The 6,964-nt window shown below is 34.0% G+C and overlaps 1 long non-coding RNA gene across 1 annotated transcript; it reads left to right on the plus strand.

The window, feature by feature from the left end:
* Nucleotides 1–5,202: 5,202 nt before the first annotated feature.
* On the plus strand, nt 5,203–6,869 carry LOC107601070 (uncharacterized). The gene is made up of 3 exons (XR_001610884.1): nt 5,203–5,297; nt 6,181–6,332; nt 6,788–6,869. It is a non-coding gene; the product is annotated as an uncharacterized lncRNA (long non-coding RNA).
* The last annotated feature ends 95 nt before the right edge of the window (nt 6,870–6,964 follow it).

The raw sequence follows: 6,964 nt of genomic DNA on the forward strand, positions 1-6,964 counted from the left end.
TTTTTTTTTTTTTTTTTTTTTTTTACCTTGTCAGCAGCCATCCCACGGTGCTGAGGTAAATGAAACCGTGCAGTTGTGGATAATTTATAAGCTATACTCGAAAAGGGTGAGGCTACGGCGGTAAAGTTAGTTTGACGTTTGACATTCATTAGACATTCGGGGTTTTTGCCAATTAAACTCTTTGCGGCTTTTATGTTTTGAGCCCAAACTTATGAAGGACCAAACTTGCAGATATTAAAAATAAATAAATAAGCAAATAAATAAATAAATGTGTATAAATACACGTATTCTTGTTTAAATACATATATAAATAATTAAACGTGTGATGAAAGTAGTCAAATAAATAACATAAATTGGTGGCCAAATGGAAAATGTTTAAGGAAATGCTAAACTCATCCTAACTGTTTTCTTTTGATCACTCATTTATTTCTGAATGTAGTTCCGCATTTATTTTTCCTCTGCACAACATGCGAATGAGAGGGTGTCAACCATGGACTTGCTCGGGTCTTGTGATAGCTGGGGGCGCGGCTTTCCCGCAGACAGGAGATGCATGGTGTAAATCCAGTATAGCCTAGTAAAGTCACTTTTGCCGTTCAACAGAGCAAGATACATAGAAAAACTGAGCCGTATTGTCCGTACAGTATCTGTGACTTTACAAACGACCCAGCGGAATGGCCAGAGGTGTCATTTCCCGGCACTCGATATTCGCAAATCTAGGGACCATCTCTAAAATTACATATGACATTGGTATACACTTTTATAACTTCAATATAATTTGAGGAAAATTACTTACAGTAACACAACCAACGGTGAAGTGTTATCTCAAACTGTGTCAGAGTTTAATTAAATTAAGTTGGGCCATTTCTAGGCTTAGGCGAGCTATAGGCGGTCGCCTAGGGCGCCACCAGCTGAAGGGACCTTAACGAGTAGCAAATGATTAGCTGCATTGGTTACTTTTATGCCACTGATAAAGCTTTTATATGTAGTTTGGGGTAACAAAGGGGTTTTATAGGTTTGACTGAAATAATAATGCAATAACTGACACTTTAAATCAATGTTTCAAGAAACAACAACAACAAAATTGAACAAAAAACAGATAAAGACAAAAAAGTAGCCATTGATAATATCTAAACAATATGTAGTAGTATAGTATATAGTATCCAAATCAAAATGTAATAAAATTAATTTATGTGTAAATTATGTGCAATGTCTTAGCCACTAGGGATTGTTACATAGGGCTATACAGGCATCTAGTGGCAACACAATGATATTACAGATACTAAATTGTGCAAAATGTTTATCTTAACAGTAAATTTACAAATAATGCATTCAGATTTGTGGAACTCAATGCACTGAATCGCCACAAATTAGTGTCGTTACTATGACAACCAATTTGAATGTGACAAGCAACCGGTGTCTGAAAATAATTACATATAAATGCCATGGTCATATATGGTTCAGGATATGATGCATGGCCACACAACCCAAGTGTTAACTGTGAAATCTGAATTTATTTTCAAAATTTAGTAAACAAGCCTTGTGCATTATAGGGAATAATATTCTGAATATTTTACAGTTGGTTTGATACCTTTATCTCAAACTGTGTCAGAGTTTAATTAATTTAAGTGGGTACAGTATATAAAACATATGAAAAAAATATGGATTCAGTACTGTATATAAAAACAATAAAGGCATAATCTGAAAAACCAAGCCTTGTGCATTATAGGGAATAATATTCTGAATATTTTACAGTTCGTTTGGTACCTTTAGATCAAATGGTGTTGTTGTTTAATGGATTTATATTATTGTATACATTAAAAGTTGTAAAATTATTATAAAAAACATAAAATTGTAATTCCAAAAACGGAGCTTTGTGCGATAACAGGTATGTTTTCCTGAACATTTTAGTATTGGTTTTATATTATAATGTCATGTAGTTAAATAGTTAAATTAATTTAAATGGTTAAAAAAAAATTTTAATTCCTAGAAATTAAGCCTTATGCAACATAAAGGGCATATATTTATGTCTATCTGAGGTAGTTTGGGCTCAAAACATAAAAGCTGCAAAGAGTTTAATTGGCAAAAAACCAGAATGTCTAATGAATGTCAAACGTCAAACTAACTTTACCGCCGTGTGGAGGCTGAAGTTGTCATAGTTGGGTAAACTTCTGTAGTGGTGTAGCCTACATTCAATTTGCTCAAATAGCAAAAGAAGAAAATAATGATAACATTTCCCAAAGAGGGAAAAAAATATCAACAGAATGATCACAGCTGCGTTTCTCAAAGCATCGTAAGTCTAAGTAGATTGTAGACCTATTGCCACCAATGGTCTCTACCATCAATTTAGCTTACGATGCTTTTGAGAAACGCAGCCCACATTGGTCATGAGAGAAATTTGCAAGAGAAATATGTCAAATATGCAGTCACTTATCATTGTATTAGAAACATTCTCGCAGCAGCATAGGTAAGAAACAAATCCAAGAAAACAAACTATAGTATGTACACTAAAAATAAATAAGTGAATAGGCAATTAAGTAAGTAGAATGAATGAATGAATGAATGAATAAATAAATAAATTTTTTTTTTCAAATGGCAAGATTTAAGATGTTAATAACTGGAAACACGTCATTACAGTCTGTGATAAGAATCCACTGAAGTTGAGTTGAGACCATGCTTTAAAGAGGTCATATGATGCTTTTTTAAAGATCATTATTTTGTGTATTTGGTGTAACAGAATATTCTGACATGCTTTAATGTTCAAAAAACACATTATTTTTCAAATACTGTACATTATTGTAGGTCCTCTATGCCCCACCTCTCACAAACTCCGACAAGTGCAGTCTCACAAGCCATGGTTAAGACAGCTGACTCCACTGTGATGTGACGCTGTCTCTCTCTCTCGCGCGCGCTCTCTCTCGCACACACACGCGCGCGCGTGCGCACACACACACACACACAAACACACACAATGCGCAAAACTCCGCATTTGAACAGTCAATAGCAAATACTTAAACTAATAATAAAACAGTAGCTGATTCAGAAGCGCCAGATTGTCATAGCAAAGTCAGAATTACCTCCTCTCCTAGGTTCATGAAACGGTCGTCCATAAAATGCATTGCTGTTCTGTTGTAAGTAATCTTAAAGATTCCTAAATGCATCTACTTTCGGAAGGCCAAATAAAGTGCTTTTGCTTTCGCACTGAAACACACAGCGTCTCCCTGACATGGCTGCTTCAACACTAACTGCGGTTACTGAAACCAAGCCTTCTTTCTTTGCGTGAACATTTGGGCCGCATTATGCTAATATTTCCACATAGTGAGGTAGATATGTGGGGGCGTGTTAGAACGAGCCGTTTTAGGGGGGGCGTGGCAGAGTCTTAACTTTGATAAAGAATATCTCTTTGGTTTTGAGACTTTAGTCTTTGCAACTTCAGGGATCTTATCTATGCACAATCAGCTTGTAACACTCCAAAGAGAAAGGAAAACTTGAAATCGCATCATATGACCCCTTTAAACCAGCATATATATATATATTAACGCTGTGCAAACTAAAAGCTTTTTTGCAGGTGCAACGACTCGCTTTTCCGGTTTAAAGGCCCCCATCACTTTTAGCCTACTTTCTGATAGCTGTTGTGTGTTTGGAACTATATGTAAAACATAGATTATATATATATATATATATAGGTAACAGAGTTCCGGAAACCTTGTTACATATTTTAATGGAAAACAAATGTTTAGAAAAGTTCTGCAGTGGGTTTTGTGCCATCTATTGATGTAGAGGGAAATATAGTCAAATGCAACAGTATAGCTGCAGTGCATACATAGCCATGTTCACACTTTTTTGAAGAAACATTTTTGTGCATCATAAGCTAGTCACACTTCAAACACATTCTTAAGCCACAGATTTTTTTTTTTTAAACATTCGTTGCTAACATGTTACACTTGATGGACAACCAGTGGTGTGAGTTTGGGGCGGGACTGTTTACTAACCATGCAAAAAAAAAAAAAAATGCTTCATCAATAGACCAAAGCTATGTGAGTGCTATGAGTGGTAATGATAACTCTAACATGACATGCATACTGCTGAAAACTGCTTTTTTTAGCTTTGCACAAAAGTTATGTTTTTGATATATTTTTAACAGAAAGCATCCTACTGATTTATATTATTGACGTGTGTTTCAGATGGAAAAAATATTCATATTACTTAAGAATTACAGATTGGAAAAATACTACAAAAAATTCATTGACATTGGGATTAAAGAAGAACTGGATTTTTTTGACAGTGTCAACGATGAGACCTTAAAAAGCATGGGTATGAGTTCTATTCTCAAAAAGTTTTTTTTTTGGCTTTTTTAAATCTGTTCTGTTAATATCTTATCATTTTGATACATAATAATACACGACAGTATACAAGATGGTGTCAACAAAGACCATTTTATCTATTTATTAGCAATAAAGTGCACTATATTTGGACCATGTCAAAGTGTATGTTGAACTATCTGGGGTAAATGCCTTGTCAAGTAAAAAATATATGTATATTTTATCGATATTTTATATTTGATTGTAATAAATGAAAATCTGAAATTATTGGACGTGCATGTCTCCTCTCAAAGAAATTATAAAAGATATGATGATAGGCAGTTCTAAATGGTCAAATGGGGAGGAGGTCCAACTTACAGTATAGTGGCTGGCATCTTACCTCACTCTCCCTACAAGTTCTCATGAAATTAATCAGCTCTGTATTGAATATTATGGGTCATTTTCTTTTTGTTCTGTTAAAAGATTTTTCACAAGCAGAGAAGAACCGTTATGTCAAAATGGTTGATTACCTACAAAAGATTGGCAATGCACCAATTTCAGAGATGCAAGGAATGCCTGTAATGAAGTCACTTAATTCATTTCAAATATCCTATCGATTTCCAAAATGTCCTGGGATACAAAAGATCACAGGTAAATCTTTATGGCCTACACACTTCATAAACCGTACTAATGTTGTTCCTCATGCTAAAAGACAGTTACAGTAATAAGGGAACTGAGAGATGTCAAAACAAGATGCTTATACTTAAATTTAAGTACACATATTGCTAGAGTTATTTAGGGTGTATGACCTTTACTATAAAAAATATATATAATTTTTTTTGTCCCATTACCATTGTACAGGTATAGATCCCTCGCAAAATACAGTGGAAGACCTGATGCTGCGCATCTGCCATGAAAACAAGCTTGACAGAAACATGTCTGTATGCCTTTACACTGCTGATGGTATGCCTTTGACCGATGACCCTTTTTTCAACACATGTAAGTATTCAAATGTTTTTGAAGATCATTTTTAAACATTGTTTTATTTCGAATACAGAGACAATTGTTTCCAGCACCAAATGTGGTGTCTTCTCATTAGCAGTGTTGGGGAGTAACTAGTGTTAACATGTAACGGAATTACGTAATTTAATTACAAAATAAATATAACTGTAATCAGTTACAGTTACTGAGAAAAAATGTGTAATTAAAGTACAGTTATGAAAATGTTAAAGATTACAAAGGGTTTTACATCTGAATATTTTCACACACACACACACACACACACACAGAGAGAGAGAGAGAGAGAGAGAGAGATTTAATAGATTTCTTTCCCAAATTGCATTGACTGCTCTAAAATATGAGACACCAATGTTTCAGGAGTTTAAGACACAGAATAGGACATGTTTATATAACTGTTTTATTTCTTATTTGGGTTTATGTATATGCTTTTTTTTATTTAGATTAACTGTTAGATGCCTGTGTTTGCTGTCACAGCTATGCAAAGATTTGATTTCAAAAAGAGTATTATAGCTTTTAAACTATTTCTTGTTATGGTTTTAAATCTGTATTTAACCTCAGAACGATCTCAAAGTAAAAAAAAGATGCTTTTGTGGTGGATGTGATTTAAAAATATATATATAATCTTAATTCAAATGATGAAGGATTCTGAAAGTCTGACAGTAATGAGTGTTGATTGTGTTTGTGTATAGTTGGGAATTAAATTAAGATCAGTCCACATTTAAATAAAAAATTAGTGCAGAAATCCAGATCAAAGAGTTCACAAACTTTTTGTTGACACTTTATGACTTTCTTGTTATTATCAATTCTGCATGTTTTTCACTAATTTAATTTCTCTGCATGGTTTCTATCTTTATCATTAAAGGGTCTTTGAATTGCAGACATATTGCAAGTGGGAGCGAACTATATGCCATATTTACACCAAGGGAAAATTTAACAGTGTTACCACCAACACAAAGACAGGCCAACATCAGAAATGAAGGACCAATTGTCATCCGCTGTCACATAATGTTACAGGTACTGCTACTGGTGTATGATCACTTTAATCAAAAGTTGAAAATCTATTGATTCACCAAAACAAACCCCAAAGTTTCACATTTAGAAGGTAATGTTGTTATTATCAAGTGTAGAAAAGACCAAGGATGGTTGTTATGCTTTTTGTTTTTGCTTTTTCCATTAACAGTGTAATACATCAAATGTAAACAGAAGAATCTACTGATTGCATTCTGTAATTTAACATGATACAGAATCATATTATAACCCAAAAGTCAAATCCTTTATATTTGTACAAAATTTGTACAGATATACATACCACATCTCCAGTCACCCCAGGAGCATGGTGCTCATGCATGAAAGTCATTTCATCCTTGTGACTCATTTACAAATGTGTTAAACTTACATGTGTTACAACCATCCCAAATCTCCTCTGGATCAACTTCAGTCATCTTATTTTTCTTATATTTGTTCAATAGGGGGACTTTGAAATCAAAGTTGACCTCGAAAGTGATACACTGAGAGATGTGACGCTACGGCTTTCTCTCGAAAGCAATATACCAGCACCAGTTCTTCACATCAGGTCACTGATGATCATATCATGAGATTACATCATGTATGTGTGTGTGTGTTAAGACACAGTATTGAAAGATTTT

Source organism: Sinocyclocheilus grahami, unplaced genomic scaffold (genome assembly GCF_001515645.1).
Source record: "Sinocyclocheilus grahami isolate Dianchi unplaced genomic scaffold, SAMN03320097.WGS_v1.1 scaffold298.1, whole genome shotgun sequence".
Taxonomy (NCBI): domain Eukaryota; kingdom Metazoa; phylum Chordata; class Actinopteri; order Cypriniformes; family Cyprinidae; genus Sinocyclocheilus; species Sinocyclocheilus grahami.